The sequence below is a fragment of the Lonchura striata genome, chromosome 2, assembly GCF_046129695.1.
Source record: "Lonchura striata isolate bLonStr1 chromosome 2, bLonStr1.mat, whole genome shotgun sequence".
Taxonomy (NCBI): domain Eukaryota; kingdom Metazoa; phylum Chordata; class Aves; order Passeriformes; family Estrildidae; genus Lonchura; species Lonchura striata.
Window position 1 is genome coordinate 106,331,155 of NC_134604.1, and position 26,164 is coordinate 106,357,318.

Sequence of the window (26,164 nt, forward strand, 5' to 3'; positions counted from 1 at the left end):
AGACAGAGCCCCACCTGGCCTTGCCCTTCTCTGGACATGCTCCAGCACCTCACAGTCCTTGCAATGAGGGATCTAAAACTTGTCTTTTCAAATTAAGTATTTATACAGCGACATTATTTATTCCATTTCTTTGGAAGGAAAAGCGGTGAAACTCATCCCTATCCTATGTACAAGTCAAACCTCAACAAAGTAGAATTTACTTTTAATAACTATATTACACCAGGAAATAGTAAAAACTGAATGATAATGAGAAGACAACTTAACTGGAACAATGATACTCCTTTTAGCAAGTAGTTAAGAGGTTCTTGGCCAGTAATTTCTCTACTAAATAAGTCAAAGCATGGTCTGGTTGGGATGAGACCCTCCAAGGTCAGCCCAGTCCCAAAGCCCTGCTGATGGAGCACTAGACCACACTGCTCAAAGCCCTGTCCAGCATGACCCAGAACAGTGCTAACAATGGAGCATCACTTGTCTGGGCAGGCTGTTCTAGTGCCTCACCACCCTCATCAGAAATTTCCTCCTTATGTCTAATCTAAACCTACTGTATCCTGTTTAAAATCATTGCCCCTCATCCTGTCATGACAGACCTTGGTAAGAAGTCTCCCCTAATCTTTCCTCTAAGCCTCTCATACACTGAGCTGCATCACACAGTAAATACTTCGAAGGAACTGATGGCTCTCTCACTCCAGTGAGCAAGTAGAAGCAGCTCTCACTACAGAGGAAAGCTACAAAAGAGAAAGTTTCCAAGGCAGGGGGATAGCTTAAGAATGATGCCACAAATACCAGCTTCCAGAAGGGCTCTGCAGAACACGAGGCACAACTACAAGCTGCAAATGCAAGTGAGTTTGTACAGCTCCCAGATAATCCCGAGGGTAGCACAAGTAACACAATTGCACCCAAAGCTGTGAGAACAATGAACTGCCTTTCTTACGGGGACATATGATCTAGGATTTCTGGCTGAACACTTGTGAAATGAGGCTGTGGCTGGGAAAAATCCTGTGGGAAACAGTACACTGTCAGATCTCCTAATTCAGCAACTTTCTGTGCTGGCCTTGATAAAAGCAGTTTTATGATGATGCAAAAAGTTTTTGGTAGTGATATCCTATTCTGGGAATCAAAATGAACCAGAATGGATACAAGAAAATGTGAAACTGAGCATATACTATAAAGCACTGAAGGTCTACTGTAAATCCATCAATCATAAACTTCAGCTTTTTCTTTATTTTTAAGTACAGTGTGCTATTCATATTCCCAAGTTTACCAACTACTAGAATGTGAGGTTTATAAAGGAGAGAAACTGAGCTAACAAAGTGCAAAAGTACTGGACTACTGTTTCATACACAACTTTTTGAGAAAGTGAGCTTCCTCCTCAGAAGTTTGAGATTAACCACTTCTCAAAAAAGCAATGTCTCCAAATATTGCTATGGACACTGAGTTATCTGCAGAGCATCAGTCTGAATCCTGAACACCACAGCAGGAATTCAATATTGCTCCATTCTGAGATGTTTAGTAGCCCCTACACAAGGTGATTCTCAGCATTAACTCCTACATGACAAATTCATTGCTATGTACTGAACTCACCTGTAACACCTTCGGAACAGGCTTTGTTCCTAAGAGATATTATTTACCAGTCAAAACATGAGTCTCTCCACAAGACACTTCTACAAAATGAAATGCTGCAAGTACTTTTGCAGGACTTCAGATCAGTAAGAATTCACTACAGTTAGAAGTTGCAAAAAGTCTCAAGAGAGAAGTCATAATTTTAAAAAAAGCCCAAACAACCACCAAATTTGGATTACTCACATTGAACTTGTAAAATTTTAGTGTTACCTATACTCATAAATCAGCTGTTACACATTTCAATGGCTAATCACAAAATTAGCCTAAATGTGCCCCTTACTTTTAATTTTTTCACTTTGTCTTGGGCTCTCCCTATTAAAAATGACTACCCTAAACAAATGAATTGTTATCAATAAATCTGAAAGAGGCTCCATTTGCAGAGTAAAAGCAACACAATCACACTGACTGTCTAAGCCTGCAGATACTTTTATAAAAGACACACCACTGCACTTCACACATTCAGGACTATACTTTTTGAATTTTTAACTTTTGTAACCAGTATTTTACTTGGGTGGCTCAGAAAAAAATTTTAGGAAAAAAGCTTGGCTGTCCTCTCAGAATGAGCTGAAGCTGTGCAATAACTACAAAATTTAAATGCACTTAGTCAATCATGCTGCGTTCCAGCAATAGGATGGGTTATAATAACATAACATTTGAAAAACAAAATCTAATCGCTTATGCTACCACAGAAAATTTAATCTATTTTAATTAAAACTTGAAGTATTAGAATTAAACAACTATCAAGGCAGAAAGAAGAGGAAAAACGTTCTAAATCAACTGTTTAAATATCAGGTTTCCTGCCTCTAAATACCCATGAGACTTTTGTGATGGCTTGCCATAGTAGTGTTGCAAACAACAGTTTAAAATAAACAGACCAGAACAGTTTCTCTGTTAAATCTCTGATGCATTTTATTATGACAAATCTTGAAAATACTCCATATTCAATACACTGAATCAAAGCTTTCTACTTTGTTGATAACTGCGTATATGGAAAAGTTTTACAAGATGCAGACAATTTCTGTAACACACCTTGCCTTAAACATTTACATTTTTCTGCATCATTGAGAAAATGATCACAAAGTATATTTACACCATAAAGTAGAAGTATTCCTTTTTCTGCAGACACAGGAGACACTGTAATTAGACTCTAGAATTAGACAGGAGAGACACTAATTTCAGGTTAAGTGACCTGTGTAAGTTTATTAGCAGCCCATATAAGTGACAACTCTGCAAAAACAACATCAATTGCAGACTGCCTGCATGCTTTATTCCCCACATTTCTACACCCAATATGGCCAGTTCAGAAAGGAGATAATGATACCAGGAAGCACAACATTCAACACTGTCTGGCCTGATGACCACCAGCCTCTCCTCACTTTGGCTATTGAAACTAGAAGAAAAACTCCAGACTGGAAAGAAGTGGAGTGAAGGGATGACAGAACCACCTTTCAGGATCCACAGCAAACACAATTGATGGAGGACACGACTCTTCACACATGAAACAGAGGAGGGAAGCAGACAAGCACATATAAACAGGAACAAAAAGTAAGAAACAAAAAAAGCTGACAGAGAAAAAAAACAATGAACAGACAGGAGCCAATACAGAACAACAGTACAGAAAAATATGAACCATGTTCACTACAACAGAAAACATCAACTTCCATTTTTAAAGTTTAGAATTAAACTTTGGTGACCCGACTCTGTAAATTTCTTCGACATGAATAATTATTATAAAATATGATTAACAAGTTATGCAGCATGCCTGTCTTTTCTATCATTCCAGAAGAATTTGTTAACGTAAGGAAATCTAACATGGACCTTGCTGATTCTGTGGTATCTTCTGACAAGTCTTTGCATGAACACCTGCTCATGGGAGTGTTGCAAGACAGTCACATAACGAGGTTCCACACCACGTTATATTAATGTTATTTATGTTTATTGCAATATAACATATTGACACATTGAGGTTATCTGTGATCACACCTGTACATGTAGAGGTGCCCAACCATGTCCCATAGTCAGGAACTGCTGTGCTCAATATCCTTGGGCAAAGCAGGAGGCACCATAAAATAAAAAATTATCTGCCAACAACATAAATACATACATATAGACATGGGTGTGTATGAGCTATATATATGTATATATACAGGTGTCATATACACCCTAGATTATGCATTTTACATCTTTTTTTTCTTTTTGCTTTTGGGGGCAGAGACAGAAGAATGCCTTAAAATTAAATTGTTGTTTCTACAACAGAAAGTTTCTGCAACATCAGGCCACAATCATCTTCTATTAACATTATTTCATCTCAGCCCCAGATGGACTTTCTGGGGAGATGTGCCTTAGATACTACATGATGTAGACATTTTGAAATGTTTTCTTACTATACCGACTTCAGCATTCTCTATTAAAAATACTAATGGGATAAAAAAAAAAAAAAGTCTGGTGAAAGGAAAGCTGTTTCCCCTCTTTCCTTAAACTTCCCATATGTTACATCTGTTGCAGGAAGAAGCACTAGTATGTAAGCTAGTGTTTAAACAATCAACACTCAGATAAAGCTGTAGCTGTCCAGTCTATGGAATTACTTGAACAGCAAATCTCTGTGAGGAAGCCCCTATTATTTCAGATGCACTTGCTCCATCATCTTGGGCCAGAAATGGGATAGGCCAAAAGAGATAATGGAAAGACTAGGATATGAATACAGTTGTTCATCCTAAAATGCATTGATGCATTCCTGCCAAAATTCTTGTACAGCTTCAGACCTTGAAGAGTATTCAGTATCTTTACTTAATGAATCCTCTTCCTACAGAAAGCTCCAAACCACGTGGGTTTAACACCTAAGAAACTACAGATAACTGCAGGAAAATTACAGCCACCTTCATGAAACCTTTTCATGAACAAAATTAATTTCTGCCTAGAGTCACAGAATGGGTTGGGTTGGAAGGGATTTATTTTAAAGATTACCTAAATCCAAACCAAATGCCATGGGCCGTGACACCTTTTCACTATATTTATATAAATTTGTGGATGCGTATGTATACGTTTGTTAATATATTTTATTATTAATATTTCTTGTATTTATTGCTTCTCCTAAATTAAAAACCTAATAGCTATTTAGTAAATCCTTCTGTTCCCAATTCAATGTAGCATCCAAAGTTTACACATTTGAAAAAAACAATCAATACTTATAGCTAGAATATTCTATTCTAGTAATGGAGCAGTCTTCATATTGTCATATAACTTTCATACTCTTCTGTACACTCTGGGCAAAATTTTAAACTGACTTTTTCCTAACATTTATTCTAATTTCCTTATTTTTCTAAAATTAAATTGGAAGATTAATTAATTATAATCACATGTAAGTCAGCTATAGTTATATAAAGGCACACACTTCTCCTAAAACCCACACATTAGCTCTCTCTCCAAGGCTTTAAGTCATGACTTTGGTAAGTTAACCAAAGCTGTGTTTGCAGTCTGGACACCTTAGTTACTCAACTCAATGACCAAGCCTGCAAAGGCAGGTTGGCAGGATTCAGGTCATCAGTCATACCATTTGTTTATTTCTGTTGTCTGACACCAGGCCAGAAAATTTCAAATCCAAGTGATGAGATTAACAATTCCTGGCTGGAGCATGTGTAGCTTTTTACATACAGCTGAGCATAAAAGACCAATTTTATGATGATGGAGCTGGATGCTCTTTCACAGAGCCTGTGACTGCAACCTATAGCAAGAACATGTTGAACAACCCTGTGGCCTTAGAGTCAGCCTTGTGGTATACAAAGTAGAGAGAAAGAAGTCCTTGACTACTAGGGAGTCTTTCTACAGCTGACTGATGGTGAAGTTACAAGTAAATTACACTTTCATCAGGTAGAGATACTGGAAAAAAATGGTATAAATCTGAATATGAGACAAAATGAATGAAGCCCACCTTCTGAAACTTTCAGGAATAAGTAGTACTTGACTCTTCAAAACATTTCACCCATAAGTCCCTACCCTATTCACAATTTCTAGGATATAATTTCAAGGTATTTTTATAATACCTTATTTTTATTCTACATGACAAATATCCTTCCAAATATAAGTTACACATACAAGTTAAACACTTTAATCAATCAGCATCTCTCTAAAGCCAAATCATTTCCACACTGATCTGCCTTACTGTACTCCATTAAGGTTGGTAGGATAAACTGGACTGATTTCATTTCCCTTTTAGGAAGCTATCCTCATAATCCTGCTTTAGAAGAAGAAAAAACCACTAGGGCTCAAAGGCAGCTTCAACCTAAAATAGTTATTAACTCATTCTACTCTTAAAGAGGTTTGGATTATTTCACTTCTCAAAAACAAAAAGATGTTGTCCCAGCAGATCGAGGTAAGTGCAGCCTCCAAAACCCGTGTCCTTCTTTGTTTTAATAGATCTCGCTCTTCTTTCAGGATTTATGGAGTTTTGTGGGTAACCCAGTAAAGCAATAGCTAAAGAACTATTGAAATGTTCTCTGCACTACACTGAGCTTGCTGTGGTATTTGTGCTGTGCTCAGGGCTCTTCACCTCCATCAGAAGAGAAGATTGGAACTGACACCCACCCAACAATCTGACTGTTTCAGATGCACTGCAAGAGCCCCAAAATCTGTCTTTCACCTGGTATTTCACAGTGGTTTCCTTTGCTTAGATACTGCAGCAAAGGAAGATATGTGGTATTAACCAATCCCCCAGCTTCTTTATGAAGTGGGAGTGTCCATATGGTTTGTAGAAAGCAACAATGTGGAGCATGCCTAGCTCTTCTCTTAGTAACTAAATATCAACCTTGTCAAATCAGTCTTCTCATTTAACTCTCTTGAGTTTTAGAGGGGAATCATGTACAGAAAACACAGAGGGGAAAAATAAGAAAAAAATCAAGGTCTTATCTTCCCACATATACAATTCAGTCTTATATACAACAGGAGGTTAGACTAGAAAATTCTAAAGTTTAAAACAACTTGCTGTCTCCCCCTGGCCAGCCAAGCACAACCACCACCAGAGCATTCCCCTGAGGCCAGTGACACAAAATGCCTGCCCTGGACAAAGGAGAGCACAAAGTGAGAGATTTGTACATTCCGGAATAAAAAGACCCCTAAGCAGCTGAAAGCAAAAATATATTAAAATAAGATTGTAATCTGATGCCTTGATTCCAAAATCATACCACAAGTAGTCACACCCTCTGCTTCACCAAACAGCCCAATGACTCCTTCAGAATTCTCACATTATTGCAAACAAACTTGGCTCAAAGCATTTACACAACCCAGACTCAAGTGTAAGCTTCGGGTTCTCTCTGCCTTGAAAGGAGAGAGAAGAGAAGTAAGGAGATGAAAACCTTTGACATTTTTACTGCTGTTTAAGCACAAGCCTTATTTGATTTTGTTCTGAGTCATTCCTCCCCCACAGGATGGAAAGCAATGCTACACGTTCAGTACGTGAATGGCCAGATAAACTGAGCAATACCATAACAGACCTGTTAAGTCTGACTATAAATCATATGCAGATTTTCTGTTCCTTCTAACTGCTGGAGAAATATGCAAATTAAGTAATTGAGAACCTCAGAGAAGCATGTTCTTTGATCCAGCATCAGCTTTAAAAAAACAAAGGTAATTAATGCTTTAAAAAATCCCAGACAATACAATAATTGATGCTTATTTTCACGACTATTGCACAACACCAGTCTTCTATTATTCCATTATTAGTGTCCACTACTAGTTAAAGTTTGGGGGGTTTACTGGCTGAAAAATACTGATTTTTTTTTTTAAACAGTATTTACCTGAGAACCACAATTAAAGAACCTCCAGTTACCAGATTTACATTATAATACCATCTCACCCAACCTTACTGATTCTCTGTTTCAGCCACTTTCCAGAAGGGCTACTGGGCTCCAGTCAGGGAATACGCAAGACTTTGGATACTCAACACCCACTAAATCTCTACTGCTGTCTGCACAGTTTAGCCTATGGAGTTACTCTTAACTCAAATATTATTATGTCTGATTTTCAGAAGGATTAAAAGTAAATTTCACACAAATTTAAAAATTTGCAGAGGACAATGCACATTCAACTCTGTGCATACTTCCTCAAATACACAATCTGTGTATTTGATAATTTGTCAGATTTCCACACCCAACCATTCAGAGCAACTTTCTACGTATTTGAGACGTTCATGAACTGTGCACAGTGCACAGACAAAACACCCTAATGAGAAACTGCCTTTATAATAACACATTTCCAAGTACATATAAGAATAAAGACATTCCTTCTGTAGTTATACATGCTCAATTCAACTGAACCAAGTCCAGAATAAATACAAACACATAAAAACCCCAAACAGGCACACAAGCCACAGGTTCAAACACTGTAGTATTGATCTTCTACTTTTTATTAATTTTATAGAAACTTTCAATGACATCACAAAAAAAATCATATAAGCATGATAAAATTCTATTAAAAATTCTCAGTCTGAATTATTTATTACAAAAAGCAACTTCTAAAATTCAAATTATTTTCAAATAAGAACCAACTATTTGAAGGAAATCTCATTACTAGAAATCAAAAGTATGTGTTTCTAATTTACAAAATTTTTCATGCAACTATTTTTACCTAAGTAAAATGGAACTTCCAAATTTATTTTACATTTTAAAAGCAGTTCTTAAATTAATAGCATAAGACAAATGTATCTCTAACAAAGACTATGTAATAAACTGTCCTGGTTTGACAAGGAAGTAAGTTTTCCCAGGAAGTTGGGATCAAACTAATCAGTGGTCAGATTTGGATATTGACACTTGGAGTGACCACTGAAGGTATATCCTAGACTGGACTGGAAGACAGTAGAAAGACAACATTGCAGTGAATTCTGGAATATTATAACTACTAAGATGCTATTGAATGTTACCTCCGGAAAACAAAAAAAAAATCTAAGGTCTCAAAAGTGCAAAATAATTAACAGAATGGAAAAAAAACCCATCAAAAATTACAAACATACCACACTCAAATAAATACCAAGCTTCTTACAAAATTTAACTGGGAACACAGGGGCTGCAATCCATTTCCCCGCTACGCAGAGACACAGAAATATGCAGTTACAAGGGAAAGACAATACTGAATATCCAAATTCATAATTTTTTTTGTCCAGCATACAGAGTCACAACTCAAAACATCAAGGAAACAGTAGTCCCAGCAAAAAAAAAGGTGGTTTTGATACTGCTGTTGAACTCTGAAAAAACATTAAAAAATTTAAACAAGTGCCTATTAGGCACAGAAACCCTTTAACTTCAGGAAATAAGCTGGGGTGGTGGTGGAGGGGGGAATCTTTGTCTAGGGAAATATTTACCATCATAAAATGCTCTCCAATAGCATCTCTGGGTTCTTCCTCAAGAGAAATTGTCACAAAGGAAGTCTCATCTGGCTATTTCATAATCACTTTAAACCAGTAAAAACACAATAATTCGGAAGAAAGAATTTGCTTCTCCTTTCCTTTCAATGCTTGCTACTCCCAGCACACCACCACAAATTTAGAGACCAAATAGCAACATGGACATCACTAAAGCCAAACTTTGATTTACCAACACTCGATACTCACCCAAACTGGATCAGCTCCCTGATTCCCCTCAAAAACCCCCAATATCTTGTGTCATAGACAGATGCAAAACTCTGAGACAGAAGCAGGCAGCCAGGGTGAGAGAGAAAGAAGTGTCAGATCAAAGTATCAGGATGAGATCTGACCACAAAGACCTCAGAGCAGACTCTTGCTTCAGGTAAGGCACAAAATCTTATTAGAAATTAAGACCTGCTGATTAAGAAAGCAGTCCAAGTCCCAGTTTGAGGCTGAACTCTTTGATTCCATTTAGCAGTTTTCCTGTTACTCACAGGAACCTCAGCGTTGCAAGGAACTATGCAACCAACAGTTCTGGTTGCAATCAATATATCTGGTTGGTCACACTTTACCCAGTGATTTAGACACTGAAAACATGTAAGATTTGTAGAAGTTGTATTTTCCATGTTAAATTATAGAAAAACCAGCATCTCCTTGAAAGCCAGATGATCTATATTCAAGCAAGCCAGAAACCTAAACCTTGGACTGGTGTTGATTGTTCTCAATTTCCTGAAAACCTGTCTTCCTGAATCTTCATGTTCTTTTTTTGTTTGGAAGAACTGGGAAAGGTTCTTAGCCTTGACCACAGGAAAAACAAAACCATCAAACCAGATTAGTTATGAATTTCAGGGATTAGCAAACATGAACCACAGAACAGAGAAAATAACCTAAAATCCAGGGCAAATGATACAAAATACAAATATTGTGACTGAAAAATGTTAGCATTTTGAGATACATAGAACTCATATGAGTTTAATCCAGTATCATGTAAGAATTAGAACATACATCTAAAGACAAGTTTGCAATCCTCACAGATCTCTCCTGAAAAGTTATTCTGCAGAAAGACTTATAATCACAGTAATATAATCAGAAGTTACTCATCTTTGAGTACTTAATAAAACTAACACAAAATTTGATGTACTTGAAAATATGTGTAATAAAAACCTATTATAATTCAACATTGAGGTTTGCACCAGTAAATTCATTTAATGTTTAAGCAGTCTTTTTTTCATAGCTAGTAAAATCATTAACCATTAAAGGAACCCAAATTAAATACTGCTTAGTACAAATGCAATACAGCTATTAAACTACTTTTTAAGAATGCATTATTAAAAAAAACCACCAAAATACTCTCTGAATATTAAAGAAAAAAATCCAGTTTTTTGGTATTTGCCTATTGGATAGTTTTCTAGTGGCATTCTGCCACACTGTACACGCTATCACGTAACCAAACAACTAAGATGCTCATAGTACAGAATATGGGACCATTAGTACTAGTGAACAAATAACTCCAAGCATCAAATTTTTCTCCTTGCTTGACTTTTACTATAGTTTAATAAAAATTAAGATTATTTATGATTATGTAACATGCTTACATAATTCACAATCCTACTATACACAGAAATAACTTGCCCTACAAGTGTAAGTATACCATATACTCACTGGGAAAACAAAAACACCACCATCAACCCCCATAAAACCAACTACAGTGAAAAAAACAAAACAAAACCTAACTCAGAAAAGCAGACAAAAGAAAGCCCTAAGCAAGTATAAATGCATTCCCCTTAAGAATGTAGAGTGTTCATTTTCTGAACAGACTAACAAGCCTGTGCCATAAGTAGTTTAACTTAAAAAAATGAGTGCAGCTTACATAAGCCTGTGAAAGTCAACCATTTTTACTCATGGCACTACAACCAACAGTGGCAAAAAAGTTCAGAAAGCAGCACTTAGGAACTAATTTGAAATACCTACAGTCCTTACCCCAAGGCTGACTCAAAATATTCCATGAATTGTCAAGTGGATAGCGTAATCCAAGGATTATGCTCAAGAGAAGTTATTCAGAATAAGCCCAAAGCAGAAATTTGCTAATGTCACAAGGACACAACTTCTCATGTAAAATACATCTGTTCTTTCTGGAATTGGTGTTCTAGCACACAATCAAAACATAAGAAGAAGCATATCAAAATGTCAATGTCATAACTACTTTCCTCTCACCTGAATCATAGAAATTCTAACACTTAAACCTATTTCTTTATTTTCCTCTTCTAGAGCTCACAAAAGCCTTACCTTTCAAAACTTTCAACAAATGAGACATTCAGAGACTTTATAATCACATTCTTTAAACTTCTTTACAGGAAGCAGGACAAAGCAATGATCTATGATGTAGATTTTAACAGGATCCAGTGGTGGGGGGGAAGCACATAAGGACTGCTTGGTTTTGGGGGATCTTTCTAAAACTCAAGTCACAGAAGAGAGTAAAACTTCTTTTGATCCTTTCCTGTCAGTTCCCCAACACCAATTCCCCTTCAGCTGGTTCTCCAAGCCATCAAATCCATGAACTGACACCCCAAAGGCACTATGGCTTCACTGAGCCCAGGACTGGCAACAAGAAGTTTTCTCCACCTCATCCAACCACCAGGAAAGTGAGCAGAATCTCTCTTCCAGAAGATACGGATTTCTTAAAAGGTAAGAGAAGTAGGAGCTCTTCTTCCATCTCCTCTGTGTTTCCAGGACAGGACTCCTCCATGAAACTGGAGACACCAGTTCACCACTGCTGTGTTTCAACCTCTCCATAACAGACATGAGAACAAAGTGCACTGGGATTTCTGAAATCAAAACCCAAGAACTGAATGGTACAGATAAGAACCAAACAGCACAAGCTCCATGCCTTGATCACATCTTGGGTAACATATGCTCTGAGAAGTGTCATAAATTTTTGCTGCAACTTTTACAGAAAAAGTGTCTCAGTTAAGGCAAAGCAGCTTTCAAGTGACTGAGTGTTCCTACAGAAATAGAAGTACTGTTTATCACAGTCCCAGAAATGTCTGTGTTGTTGGTACTAGTGCCTCCATGAGTAACAACAACAGAGATCACTGAAGACGCCTCAGTGTCCACATTGCTATAGAGAGATGTCACTCACCTGATGGAACTAAGACCATCAAGACCTGCTGCACAGAGTTGCTGAGAAGATTCTTTCTTCTCTTTGGAAAACTTCAAGTTTTCCTCTACAGAAGCCACTTCCCTCTTCCCCTTTTCCAGACCCTTTACTCCTAGATCAAGGAACTTTATTTCAACTTAAATGATTTTTAACTATTTCTCTTTTTTTTTAAATACAGTAGATCATGATTTCTGAAGACAGACCAAAATAGCTGATCTTACTCAGGTCTCTCTTAGGCCTAAGGCTACCTTCAGTCTCATTTACCTCAAATCCCAAATCTTGAAAGGGATTGGCAGGTAGAACATTTACTTGACTTGGAACTTTCTTTAAAGCAAAACAAGCATTTACAGCATCTAGAGGCTGGGTTTCAAAAGCAAAGAGGCAGATTTCATTTAAGAGCACATTCTGCCATTTATGAACTTAATTCAGCTGCAACAGATGTGATACAAACTCTCTTCTTTGTCTGACCTCTCTTTCTTTAAACTGGATATTCCAGAAAACAATAATTAAAAATGCTTGTTCCAGAAAGTGCCAATGAACTCAAACCAACACAGAAGGAAGCTGGATGTGAACAGGGATAATTCTCAGTTTCACTGCTTCCTATTGAAAGCAGTATACATTAAAGAATTACAGCTTCGCTGTAAGAGCAGGAGAAAGTACAAAACTGCAAACATATTAGTGAGCAATTATTCAAAAAGTTCTTAAAATGCATGAAGCATTCAATCCAACAATGAGATTTGTTGTGAAACACCTGTATAAAACATTGGTGCTCGTGAAGTTGGAGCAGCATGCAAATTTTTATAACCACGCTTTCATGATGCTGCCCAAACAGCAGGAAACAGCATATAGGACTAAAATACCTGTTCCCTTGTGCTGTCGATTTGAAGCTGATTAATGAGTTGAAAAAAATCCATGTTAATAATACAAAAGCACTGACAAAAGTGCTTATATATAATATTGTGTAATAGATATAATATTTTATAATATAATTATATATATAATTGTATAATATATAATTTTGTGTAAGTGTTCTGAATTGAGCTGCAACACTTACTCAGCAATTACTGAGGTCACATTTGTAAATGTCCAGATAACCCAGCAGCTAAAACTTGATTTTTACCAGGAAAGAACGGTAAGTGACTTTTCAGCAGAATATCCAGAAAATAACTTACAGGTTTTTAACACATTCAAATCAGCAGTGAGAAGATATTTAATGTAATGCTTGCTCATAGAAATTTAACCTATTCAGATTTTTTGAGCAAATATGAAATAATAGAGAAATTGTACCAAATTAACATTTTGTCTTGTCTGATCCAACATTAGCAGATTACAGCAAGAATTACTATTCTTTCAAGATAAACATAAGAATTTAAATAAAAAAAAGCAGATACACTTTAATGCAATGCTCTGCAACATCCTAGTACCTGGCTTACTATTTCTGCAAGCTGATCTTCAAGAACATCCACATGAAAGCCAAGTTCTACATTTCTTTCATAACTTGCACAGCATCTAGGTAAAAAAAAAAAAAAATCAACCATCTCCTATTCATCAACTTTTAATTGATCCAATGCCCAACGCAAAAGAACAACACAAATCCGTAACTCTTTCAAGTGCTAGGAAAAAATGCCCACATCCTGAGTCAAGCCAAAGCATGCACACTCCCCACTGAAGACAAAGAATTACACCTGAGGATTTATACCAACGTGACAAATAGCATACATAGAACAAATCAAACCTTTTGCCAGCCAATTTCTAATCCAGCTGTGACAATAAACTAGGAAGAGTTGTTCAAACAGATGGAGACTTGAGGGCAAATCACCCCAAAATATAAACAAGGAATAAAATAATGCTTAAGCTTAAAGCTGCAACAAGATTAAAATACCAGCACTGCTGTGGTTCTTTTTACCAAATCTGGTAAGAAACAGTCAATATTGAGTAGAATTTATTAAATTGTATGTTTTTTTTTTTTTTCCCGCCTCAAAATACATGACAAGTAATAGGGTTTTTTTTTCCCCTAAAAAAACTCTCCATTTGTCCCTAGATCAACCCTGATTTCACAGAAATTGACCCACTTTTCAAATTAACATACACTTAGTGGATATGCAATTTCATTTGAAAGAAAGTATTTCATTTGGAGTGTGGAACAAGACTGATTGAACAGAATTTGCTGAAAGGTGTTTTCCAGAAAACACTCTTAATGATCCACCAGCAAGCCCACATACAGGTAGGAAAACACCTGTACCTGAGCTGTGACATCGAGGCTGCTAGACACCACCACAGCAGAGTGAGCTCCCTCCTCTCTCTCGGTCTTGCTCTTTGTGACTTTGCTTACAAAGCTCCCTGCTTTAAACAACCCTCTGAAAAGAGCAGTGATTTTCCTTACAAAAGAGCCAGATTAGGACAAAACCTGGTAATTCAATGCTTTTAAAATACCACTACTTTGAATTCAGGCCCTTAATAAAATAAAGCCCACCAGGAAGTGAAGAACTAATGCTCCTTAAAAACACAAAACTGTATATAACCTCAACAGAGATGGCATTTTTCATTTTTACTCTGTAGTGGTATGCTGGCTATCTTAAAATACCTGAAAAAGGAGTAACATTGAAGGTAATCAATGGGGTGTAAGAATATTGAAATGTTACTTCCACTGTGATGTTAAGCTGAGACACACATTGTGATCTATCTGGTATAATTAATCTTCAAAAAGAAGAAAAGAAAAAATGCCAAAGAATAAAAACTCACAGCACAACTTGAATTGTACCAGCAATACTGTGGCATTGTCTCACCATATTACATACTGGATTTTGTGACATGTGAAAATACTCCAGTGATGTTTCTTCTGAAAACTGTGCACATGAGTCTCCTGGATACCAATACCAGAGTGTCACTTCTTAAACACTGACTTAGACAGCATAAAAGTTGCTGACCAACCACCCTCCTCACACAGAACAGGAGACACCCAGCATGGATATCCAGTACCACAGAACCACCTACACTATCACCATTTGCCTGGAGCTGAAGAGAGCATTTTGTTTAAGTATTATGAGCACATTCCCAGTTTGAAAGCCTTTCAAAGGACAACTTTGACACTTGATGGTTTGGCAGACTACAAGAACCTATTGTAGCAGTGTTTTCAACCAACACCTTCAACATTCACACACACGAGTCCAAACAAGTATTTCAAAACTCATCTTCCCATTTGCGGGGAGAGCGTCACACGTGAGAACTGGCACCATGACATCACCACACATTCAACTTCTGCAAAATGATTCTCAATCTCTCACAAAAGACAGTCAATACTGCCTTTTGGGCAGTATTTTAGTCTACTATGCCCACACAGAAATAATCCTAGAGAAAATTTGTAGTATATAGAAAACCAAGAGTTCCAACCTGGGGAAAAAAAAAAAAAAGACAGTAATAGAAAACTTTGCCAGAGATTTGAATGTAAATCCCTAATATCAGTTTACTGCACTAGGCAGCACCAACATTTTTCAGTTCACCTTTATTTTTCTGTTAGAGTAAAGACAGGGACAGGAAAAGATACTGCAAAACCACAAGTCACAGATACTTCTACCATGTATCTTGCAGTGAAAAGTAGCCAAAAAGGTGCTTATGGTTTCAGCCTCTGTATGAAGCCTCTCAGTTCCACACTCTATTTTTCACCTGCCTTTTAACCATACCACGTAACAAAAATAACTTCCACTGCAAACACCTTTAGTTAGACTTGCACTTATGTGTGAGCACACAGGCGCTGCACCTAGTTCAGCTCACAAAGAGGGAACAGCAGCATCACAGATGCTCCCAGAGCAGAATGTGTCACAGCATAGTTGAGATGGATGACTAAGCACACTTAGACTTGACGTTACCCAAAATTTACTAGATTCGCTCATTTACTCAATGACTCAATCATGAGCAAAATACCTTGGTGTCAAAAAAGTAAATCAAAGGCTTTTGCTTGTGTTGCTGATTTTGTTGAAACACTGAAGCCTATGAAAGTAGGGATTTGAAAATCATCCCTGTTGAAGACAAAGCGCTTTGAAAAATAATTCAATAAAATATCTTAGGTTTCCTATTTATTGTGAGCTGCAGTACATACCCATGTAACTCTTGCCCTAACCAAGAATACTTTTGCAGGTCATATATTGAGGCTACTTATGCTGTTTACAAATACATACAAAATGAATCATCACAGGTTTGAAATCAGGAGAAAGTCTCTGCAGACCAGTGCAACCAAGAACTTCACTTAAGCCCTACATAATTATTGAGAGGGGACAGAGGAGAGTTACTATTGGATAACCCAAAGAATCACATCAATGTACTCTCCTGGATGACTTCAAAGGAGTCTTTTTCCCTTAGGATTACCTTGACAGAGAGACACCAGCACAGACATCACCAAAGCTGGCTGAAAGTCAGATATGTTTCCACAATATCTATTCAACTTATCTAGTCTTCCTCAAGATCAAAAGTCATGGAAAGAAAAAGGAGCCTCAGTGAGATTCAGGAAACAAGAATGGACACAGATGTCACAATACCCTCATTACATTTACCTGTAATCATTATATGTAAAGGTTAGGATGCAAGATGAAAAAAATACATCACAAAAGTATAATTTCATAATAAGAATACACCATACTTATCTGGCTACCTGTGTTTAAATCAAAAGATTCAAGATTAAAGGCAGGCTTAAATGCTGATTTTTTTATTCTTTACTAATGTGTGCAAAATTTGGTATGTTGGTAATTTTATGGACAGAGACAGTCTGTATATACATTAATACAGGCTGTTATGGAAATCTTCAGATTGCTTCTGTCAACAGACACCATTCACAAGGCAGGACAAAGTGCAAGCTTTAACAAATGTTGTGAAATACTTTATTTTTAAGAATCCTGTTCCTCTCTCTCTCTCTACAAAGAGGAAATGAATTTAACATTTCTTCTTTTTACATGAAATATGTTAACTGCAAATATACTTAAGAAGGAGCAGAAGAAAGCATTGCTTTTCTTGCAGAGCTAGAAAACAAAGTTACCAGAACAGTGACTAGCCTTTGACCATGCAAGCTTTACCTGTAAGTTTTAAGAGTTCTGTTATACCAAGTCTTCTGGAAATATTAGTGATCAGGTGGACCTGCTAGAGAACTTAAGGCCATAAAGAAATACTACTCAATTTTGTCATAGCAAACACCACCACTAAAAACAACAAACATATACTGACACATCAGCTGGATAGGCTGACCTGACCACTCTGGAGATTTATTTAGAACTGAAGAATAGCATCTTCAGACCTGTTAGCACTGAGACTTTCCATAACAATTTTATGCTTGTTTACCTGAACACAGTGTCTTACTTTAAGTTTTTCCATTACTTCCCAAGTGTAGCGTAGCTGAGCCATTCCATCTTTTTGGACACAGGGAATCTCTACAAAAACATGAAGTACAGATACTCCCAAACCATCTGAGCAATTGTCTCTCCTCTCCTTGTTTTCTCCTTGCCAAAGCCAGGGAAACAACGGCCAATATCATGTTACAAGTTATGTTTGAACAAGGGGAAAAGCACAGCGACTGCAGAGTCCTACACTAACATCGAACAGCATAAATAAGAGCTGCATCCATCCACCATATCCACTTACATTAAAGAAACCAAGTGAAATGAAAGGCGAGTTAATCTTCCTCAGAGCCAATACAAGCAGTCGATAAGATCTCAAACCCGACCTGAAGCAAGACTCTGGACAGAGCCTAGCCAAGGCCTTGCTACCTTTGGGGGCCTTCTATTCCTAGAGCCACGGCACAGCAGCAGCAGCATCGCGCTGCAGTCACGTCCAAGGGGCAGTGGCAGCGTTTACCTGTGAATCCATTTGCTTTTTATTAATTAATTTATTTCCGCGCAGCAAGAGCAGCATCAGTGGCTCAGCAGACAGCACAGCCCCAGCCCAGGGGACACCCGCACGGGATCCCCGGGCAGTCCGCCCGCCTCGCTCCGCCAAGGGCTCCAAAAACAAAGACCAAAGTTTTCCCTGCTCGGTGCGTGGGAGTGCGGCAGCAAAACAGGAGCCAGGATCAACACGAGCCGCCTCCCGTCACCACACCCGGGCCCACGCAGGGCAGGACAGCCCCTGCTCCCCGGGCAGCCCGTCCGCGCCCCCGGCACGGCTGCAGCCGCTCCCGCAGGGGACGGGGGACACCCACAGCCCGGCGGGATGGGGAGCGGGGCTGTCCCCGAGCCTCCCCCACTGACCCCCGGCCGTGGGGCGGCCCCGCCCGCCCCCACACCCACCCCCCGCCCCTCTCCCTCACCGCCGCCCCCCCTCACCGCGCTGCGCTGGGGGCTCGGCTCCGGCTGCGGCTGCGGCTCCGGCGGCTGCATTCCCGCCCCCCGGCTCTGCCCCGGGCCCCGCCGCGGGGGCCCCCGCGCTGCTCCTGAGGAAGGGGAGAGGGGGAGGCGGGCGGCCCGGCGGGGAGCGGAGGCTGGAGCGGGTGGCGGGGTCCCGGGGCAGAGCGCGGCCGGCGGCGCTTCCGGGCTCAGTGCGGGGCGCTGGGGCCGCCGGGCGGGGCGGGGCCCCGGCTGCGCCCAACGGCATCCGACATGGCGCGGCCCGCGCGCGCCGGACCGCGCGGCTCTCGCGAGACTCGGCGGGCGGAGGGGCGGGGGGAGAGAGGGCGCGGAGGCGCGCGGCAGCGAGCGGGGGAAGGCGGGGCGGGGCGGGGAGAGCCGGGGGCTCCTCGCGGCGCGGGGGGCTCCTCGCGGCGCGGGGGGCTCCTCGCGGCGCGGGGGGCTCCTCGCGGCGCGGGGGGCTCCTCGCGGCGCGGGGGGCTCCTCGCGGCGCGGGGGGCTCCTCGCGGCGCGGGGGGCTCCTCGCGGCGCGGGGGGCTCCTCGCGCCTTCAAACGACACTTCCCCGCAGCCGGGGCAGGACGCACTGCTGCGGGCTAGCCGTGCCTGGGCACCCTCTAGAGAAGCCTGAGCGTGGTCGTGCGGGAACTGAGGAGTTTTTTTCTGAGTTTTGACGGCACCGCGTGGACGCGGTGGTCGCGGCGACAGAACCGCAGCGTGTGTCGGGCCGGAGCGCAGCCGGGCCCTGGCTCCTGCAGGGCCGTCCCGGAGCGCACGGCACGGGGCTGGGACGGCTCCGGTGAGGGGGGCTCCCTGCTCGCTCCGGACGATCTGTTCCAGAGCGTGTTCTCACATAGCATGGGGTGGCTCTGAGCAGGAAAACGCTGCTGTGCTGTGCTCCCGCCCGAGTGGCTCATGGTCCTGTGCCAGTCCAAGTAATATTTTTAGTCCCTCTGCTAGCAGGATGGACTCGGGGCTGTCATGATTAATGTGGATTGATCCAGTGTGAACTTTTAATTGACATCTACGGAGGCTGAAGGCTTCCTGTTGAGGCAGAGCCTTGCAGATGGTTTAGTGGGTGTACACTGATTTTTCATCCACACGCTGGGTCTTGAGATTACATTTGGTTTGTATGCCAGCATATACTGGTCTAAAGCATCTTTCCCCACATCATAAAGACCATTATTTGTGTTTTTCTGGATTTGTGTGTGTGTTTAGATATTTTTCTTTGTTTAAACAGCATCTGTCATGTGTAGATTTTTTTAGTCTTTTTCACTTTTTTGTCTTTTTTCATTTCAGAGCCACAGAAACGCCATTGCACTGATACCAATGAGAGCAGATGCAGAGCCCTGTAACCACCTTCTGTCTCTCTCTGGTAGAGAATTGGAAGAGCAGGGGGCACGTGTGTCTTGTATTGCCATTACTGACTCTCCACGTCACCTTCTGTGTGCAGAGGCCTGGGCTCCTGTGTCAGAGGTTGTGTGATTAAGGAATTCCTGTATTCTAATCTCCACATTGGAAACATGCCAAGCCTGACTAATATTTCTGGAGAAGCAAGATGCAAAACTGGAAGTAAACAGGATCTTGGTGCAACAATACCTTTATCTAAACGAGTTTGATTCTTGTCCTCTGATTGGAACTATTGTCAAGATGCTGAAGTGCATATTCCTCAGCGAAAAATCCATAATTTCCAAATATGAGTGTGTGCTGTTAAGGCCAATGAACAGCTCCCATTGCTATATGTAGTCTCACCTAAAATGTAAGAAACAGCCCTTGGTACAGCTGTTGATGTTGTGCACATGACAGTCTCTGTGCCCTGGCTTATATGAGCTGGCCCTGGCTTCTTCAGCATTTTTTGAGTTTTCCAGCTACTGTCTTAATTCATCCTGTCATTGCTGGTTTCAGATTTTTCAAGTGGACACCTGAGTCACTTGGTCACTGCCCCTCTGTAAAGTCCTTGTACTACAGCTCCAGCGAGTCCTGGTAAACCACTGCAGCTTCATACAAGTGGGCTCCATGGCACCTTTTCACTTCAGAAGCAACCAGTGCTTTGTTTTTGTTTGGAAATTATGCTTTTCCACTGCAATTCTCTGCAATGGACTAACAGAGGACTCCAGAAATTGCCTGACTTTTATCCCACTTTCAAAGCAGGAGCGTTCCAACAGAAATTGCAGACACTCCGAATTTTTCATCTACCCTTAGCTAGTTGTAGGCTTGAGAGCAGGATTGTGCGACTGGGAAATTAATCGGTCTTGTCACAATTAATCATAGCACAGCCAGGACTGTGCTCGAGAATTTAAGGAGAAAATCCTTATGGGTATTAGGTGCTTGATCACCCCAGAAATCAAAGATTGTGTATGTTCTAACTTTGCTGAACACATCTCTGAAAGCAGTTAATTTTATTGCTGATCCAGCTTTTCTTTCTCTTAGCCATGTGACAACTACAAAAATTGATTATATGGAAAAGTAATGTTAGGAAAGCGCTTAATGCATTTTTAGCTGCTTCTAATGGGATTTAGCAGCTGGAAACAAGGAGAGCTGGCACTGAGTAATCAGGGCTGTTCTTAGACAGCTGTGTGGGAACCAGAGTATCATGATTCAGAAATAAATCACCATTTTTTTCCCTGTATTTTAAAAAACGTAGTATATGCAATGAAGAATTTGAAAGCTAGCCTTCAATACTTGCAGTTCAGACAGTTAACTTGAAGTCAAATGGAATTCATTGTTAAATCCAGTTCTGCAATAACTTCTAGATGAAAATGCCCCTGGGTTCTATGTGATTTTTTTAAATTTAATGCTTATGGCAGTTACTGCTGCCCATCTTTGAAAGGCCTCAGGTTTAGATTTAAATTCCATGCTACATTAATTTTTAAGCAGAACAAAAATGTAGTTATTTCTGCTCCCCTTTTCTCTTTATGAGCAACAAACCAAGAGACCCATTTTCCTATTTTGGAAGAAAGCAATTTTATGCATGTTTGTGCCTAGGACTTGCACTCAGAAAAACGTCTTGGTAAAATGGCCCTTCCATAGGTTTTCTGTCTGAATAGTTCCTATACTCGGTTCCATTTACAAATTAAAAGCATGATTTTCAACTTAAGCACTGTAAACTGAGTCTTGAAGCCCCCTGTTACACCATGGTCAGTGTTTTGCCACTGAAATGCACCAAAAAAGTTTATTTGGTGGGTGATGCCTAAAGAAGAATACAATCCCACTGTGTGGGAATGGAGTGCATCCATTTGTCAGAGTTTTAGTCAAAAAAAACAGTTATGTTTTTTGGTCCTCCTAAAGTGCTTTAAGTATTTAACACTATCATGAAAAGAAACCCCAACAAAATAGGAATGTGTGCCTAGAGTAAGAAGGTACCTTTTATTCTCATACTATTTTCCTTATGGAAGGAAATTACTTTGGGATAAAATCTAAGCAGTCATATATAGGTCTGTGGTAGTACTTTGTGTTAGTGTCAGGTCCTGCTGACTCCTGTAGCAGTTTGTATTCAAGAAATTGCAGAATTCAGGGTCTAAGCAGGATTATTTAGGTGGAAGCCTATGGAACTGGAGCTCACAGTCAAGGATATCCTGTCTGTGATAATTTTAATTCTGCCTGCATATTCTTTAACAAGTCCTGTGCCATTGGTTTGTAAGTCTGCCTCACTTCTCTGTGTTTCATTACATTTAAAGAGTGTATCCTTGGCCTTTCCTCACCTTAAGGTGAGTTCTATGCCCTAAAAACAATTTCTAGAGCACAATTCATCTACTAGATTCCAAATTTAATCAAAACTTTTTGGAATTACACATAATCCTTTGTACCTTGCCTTCTGCTAAAGCTGTTTGCGATGCTGTTGTAAAGCTGTTTTGACTCTGCTGGATACCCTGATTATTTTTTCATTTCAAATTGGTGTCAGCCATGTCACTGAGGTGGCAGTAGAAAATGTTTGTTTTAAAAGGGTTCATGGATCAAAAAGTTGAGCTCCAAGAAGATATCTTGGAACTTACTAGTAAACACTGCAATAGTGAAACTGAGAAGTCAAAATAGACCTCTGAGAAAATGGAAAATATTCCCAAGAGCAGTCTAAAATGTCATTGTTTTATCTTAAAATAGAATCTTTTGCTGCCTTATGAAGTGCAGATCCAAATAACTGCAAGTTGTTAGACCCTCAGAAGGATCTCCTGACACAGTTTGGGGGACCTGTTGGTGTACGTTTAAGTGTGCATGTGTGTCCAGGAAAGGATAAGGCATTACTCCCCTATTATTCCTTTTTCTCTTTTCCCCTTATTCTCCACTTCAGACATAAAACACTGTGGTCACATTTCTTTTGTACCAGAACATTTTCAAGGTATGCCTTTTTACTCTGAAGTTCTTCTTTTACTCTGAAGTGAGTGCCTCCAGCAGGCAGGGACAGAGCTCTGCTGCTCTTTGGGAATGGTCTCCTGACCTGGAGAACAAGGCAGACACTGGGAAGAGCCCTAGAGCTGCTCCCCCAGGGTACCAGCCCCCACCTCTTTGTTTGCTTGCAGTCATCACTCTTATTTTGCAATTTCCATAATTAAGTTTGAGGCTTTACAGATTAGTCTGTGATGTGGAAGAACTAGACTTTTTGAAGAACAGATGCTTCAAAAGCATGCTTAAAACTTAAGAAAATTTCAAGTGTTCCTTTGCAGGATCTCCTTAACTGCAGTCCTGGCATAGCTGTTGTCGCCAGAGCTGTTAAGTTGGTGCTGAAAGACTGATGAATTAAATCAGTCTTGTAAGGGATTGGGGCATAAGTGTTCTCAGTGTTTGAATAGGATATGTAGTATGAGGAAAGTGAAAAGACATCCTTGTGTGTATGCCTTTTATGAGCATGCATTTTTGATGTTAGGGTTCAAAGTAATAATTCAAATGGAATTTGTGATTTTTTTTTTTTTTTCTGAAGTGACATGAAGACTGTGTTTCTCTTTTGGATTATATATATATAAATATAATTTATTCCCTTGGGGGTGTTTTTCATTGCTGTTAATTTTGGTGCTCTGGTCAGATGTAGTTTCTGAATACCTAGAGTTCCCCGGTGGTAGCAGAAATTTAAATTAATGACATCATTTTCTCCTCCTGTGCCAGTGCTATTGTGTGGGACTGCTGTATTCTACCAAATGAGCTTCCGTTTTTATCTTAGGCGTGGCTGTCCTTCCGCAGTGCACACAATACCCTGGTTTGAGTCCATTGTGCCATTTATGTCTTACATAGATGCACCTAGACTGGAGAGTCTGATTTGTAAAATTGCTTTTAAGGGCTTTTAAATTCTTGAGAATGAAAGAAACACATTTGCAAATTACCATAATAGAAGACTCTGTGTGCGTTCCTTAACTCAGGATAATTTGGTGGTTTGCAGTTCCCTCAGGATCAGAGTAGCATTTTTGCCTAATTCTTGTAATCAGATCTAATAGTATCAGGGTGTTTTTTCCAGTTGCCAGATTTTTCACTGAAGTGTGACATTTGAAAAGGAGATAGTGCTTTTGAGTTGTACTGACTGCTTGTCCAAACTCATCATCACATACTGTCAGTGGCCCAGCCATTGCTCAGTGCTGGCTGATCCTGTGAACAGAACAGGGGCAGATAGCAGATCACCACATCACATCAGATTCGGTTGCTAGTGAAAGCAGTCAGAATGGTTGGGGCAGAAAAACCCAGTCTGTAGAAACAAAATACTCATGGGAATGTGAGAGAATTCTGATAGAAAGCATTACTGCCTAAGGATCACTCTTTCTTTCTTTCCTTTCCTATTCATTTGTTGGGTTAGAGGGATACAAGGGGTGTTACAGCCCTGTGAGTCATCCCAGAGGGAAGGAACAGTGTGTTTGACTGTGAAGAAAATACTTTTATTCTCTGTTGTTGTATTCCTGGAAAGATGCACAAGTGTAATCGAAAATGATTTTCAAACCACACTCTGTAATACCACACAAAGGTGCAACCCTGCTGCGGGATATGAGTGAAAACCAACTACTTACATGAGGTTTGGGCAAGGTTCCTATTTATTATATAAAATACAACAGATTTCATTCTGTGATTGTTTTGATTGTATTTTATAGCCTGCTATGGAAAGTTCATTTCAGCCATGCTGAAATATTTTGGGCCAGAAGTAAGAGTGTTGTGTGGGAAACACTTTCAGCATCAGTCTATTGAGTCAGCACTTGCAGTATCTTTACTCAGTAAATGATGGGGCATAACCACACCAAGTTTAATCCAGCTAGCATGCAGTTTTACAATCATACAAATATAGCACTTTAGGTTCTAGTGAGGGCTCACAAACATCATATATCTGTATTATATATAGATATATGTAAGATTTTCTGCAGGTTCGTAGAATCAGTGATGAAGTGTGTACTGCTGAGTCTGGATTGCTCCTGTTTCTAGCTAGATGAAAGTTAATGTGAATGTGTTCACCACACCAGAACCAGCTCTTGTGCAGGAGGCATAAGCAGAGAGGCTGCAGTGGTGTCATAATACAGACTGAGTTAGTAGCCAAAGATTAATGTAATTGATGACCTACATGTGTTCCTAAATAGTAATGGAGAGTTTTGTCTCAAATCACTGGGCAAAATATGTAACTTCTTGGAAAGGGAGCTTTAAGGTAGAGCCCTATAATTAAATATTTTAAAGTGTCTTGGCTGTTGATTTGCATTTTATGACAACTTGCAGTAGTGCAGAACAGCCTACAGCAGTTCTATAACTTGGCAGCACCACTTTTGGAGAAGACTGGGGTGGTTGAAGAACACTGGTACTTTAGGGAGAGTTGGTGCTAAGTTTTTTAAAACACAGCTTGTGCTGCAACACTTTATTGAAACAGTTCCCCTCAATCCTTGAGAAACTAACACTTGATTCTGAAAGCATCTGTGACTCCTGTTCCAAACTCCCTTCCCAGGACAATAATCAGTAGAGTACTGACCTCCCAGCAGCCTGGGCCATATATGAGCATTTTACAGGCATAAGGACAAAGAAAGGCCAGGGCAGAGCACAGGACAGTGTTGGTGGTGCACAAGGACTGTGCACAACATGACCTCAGTGATTTTGCAGCTGGGACACCATGGACTGGTGTGTGCAGCAAGGAGAGTTTTCAGAGTCACTCGCAGACATTTCTCATGGAAGAGCTGGGGACAAACAGCTTCTACTTCCAAACTGACACCAGGTCATATGTGGGTTTTTTTGCTGTTAGTTAACTTGCTTGCTGAGGGCACTAGTTTATAAGCAAGGGACTTCTCTTGTCCCCAGGCAGCTGAAAAGCACTGGCCCTTCTTTCTGTGTGCTGCTGGGGTCAATGGTGTTGGTGCTTCCAACACTTCTGGTGCAGTGAACCACAATTGAAGTGGAATAGGAAGTCAACAAAAAATCTTCTTACATCTGTCTTTTTGCTGAGGCCCTTTTGCCAGCTTCCATGGATTCCTTGGTAGTAACTTTAAATCCATTAAGCCACACAGTATCAAATAGTATTAAGCCACAAAGTATCAAAGTATTAAGCCACACAGTATCAAATACTATGATTATCTTTTGATCCACAGACCATTGGCTTTTTCCAGTTTCAGGACTGAATATAAAGCATATGAAAACAGAAAGCATATCCTGCTGTCATCAGGTGAAATTAGATTAAGGTTTCCTTTTTAGGAAATTCCAGATGGTCTACAGAAAGGTTTTCCCTGAGACA

At 40.0% G+C, this 26,164-nt stretch overlaps 1 protein-coding gene across 2 annotated transcripts in view; it reads right to left on the minus strand.

The window, feature by feature from the left end:
• Positions 1 to 18,602, minus strand: part of TAB3 (TGF-beta activated kinase 1 (MAP3K7) binding protein 3) — a 43,839-nt gene extending 25,237 nt beyond the window's left edge. Inside the window, exons 1-2 of one of the 2 annotated variants that reach the window (XM_021552971.3) lie at positions 18,473 to 18,570; positions 13,592 to 13,676 (exon numbers count right to left, since the gene is read on the minus strand). The gene's annotated coding sequence lies outside the window, so the exon portion shown is untranslated. Of the gene's footprint in view, positions 1 to 13,591; positions 13,677 to 18,472 lie in introns of both variants that reach the window. The other variant, XM_021552970.3, reaches the window with a different exon arrangement.
• Between the last annotated feature and the right edge of the window lie 7,562 nt (positions 18,603 to 26,164).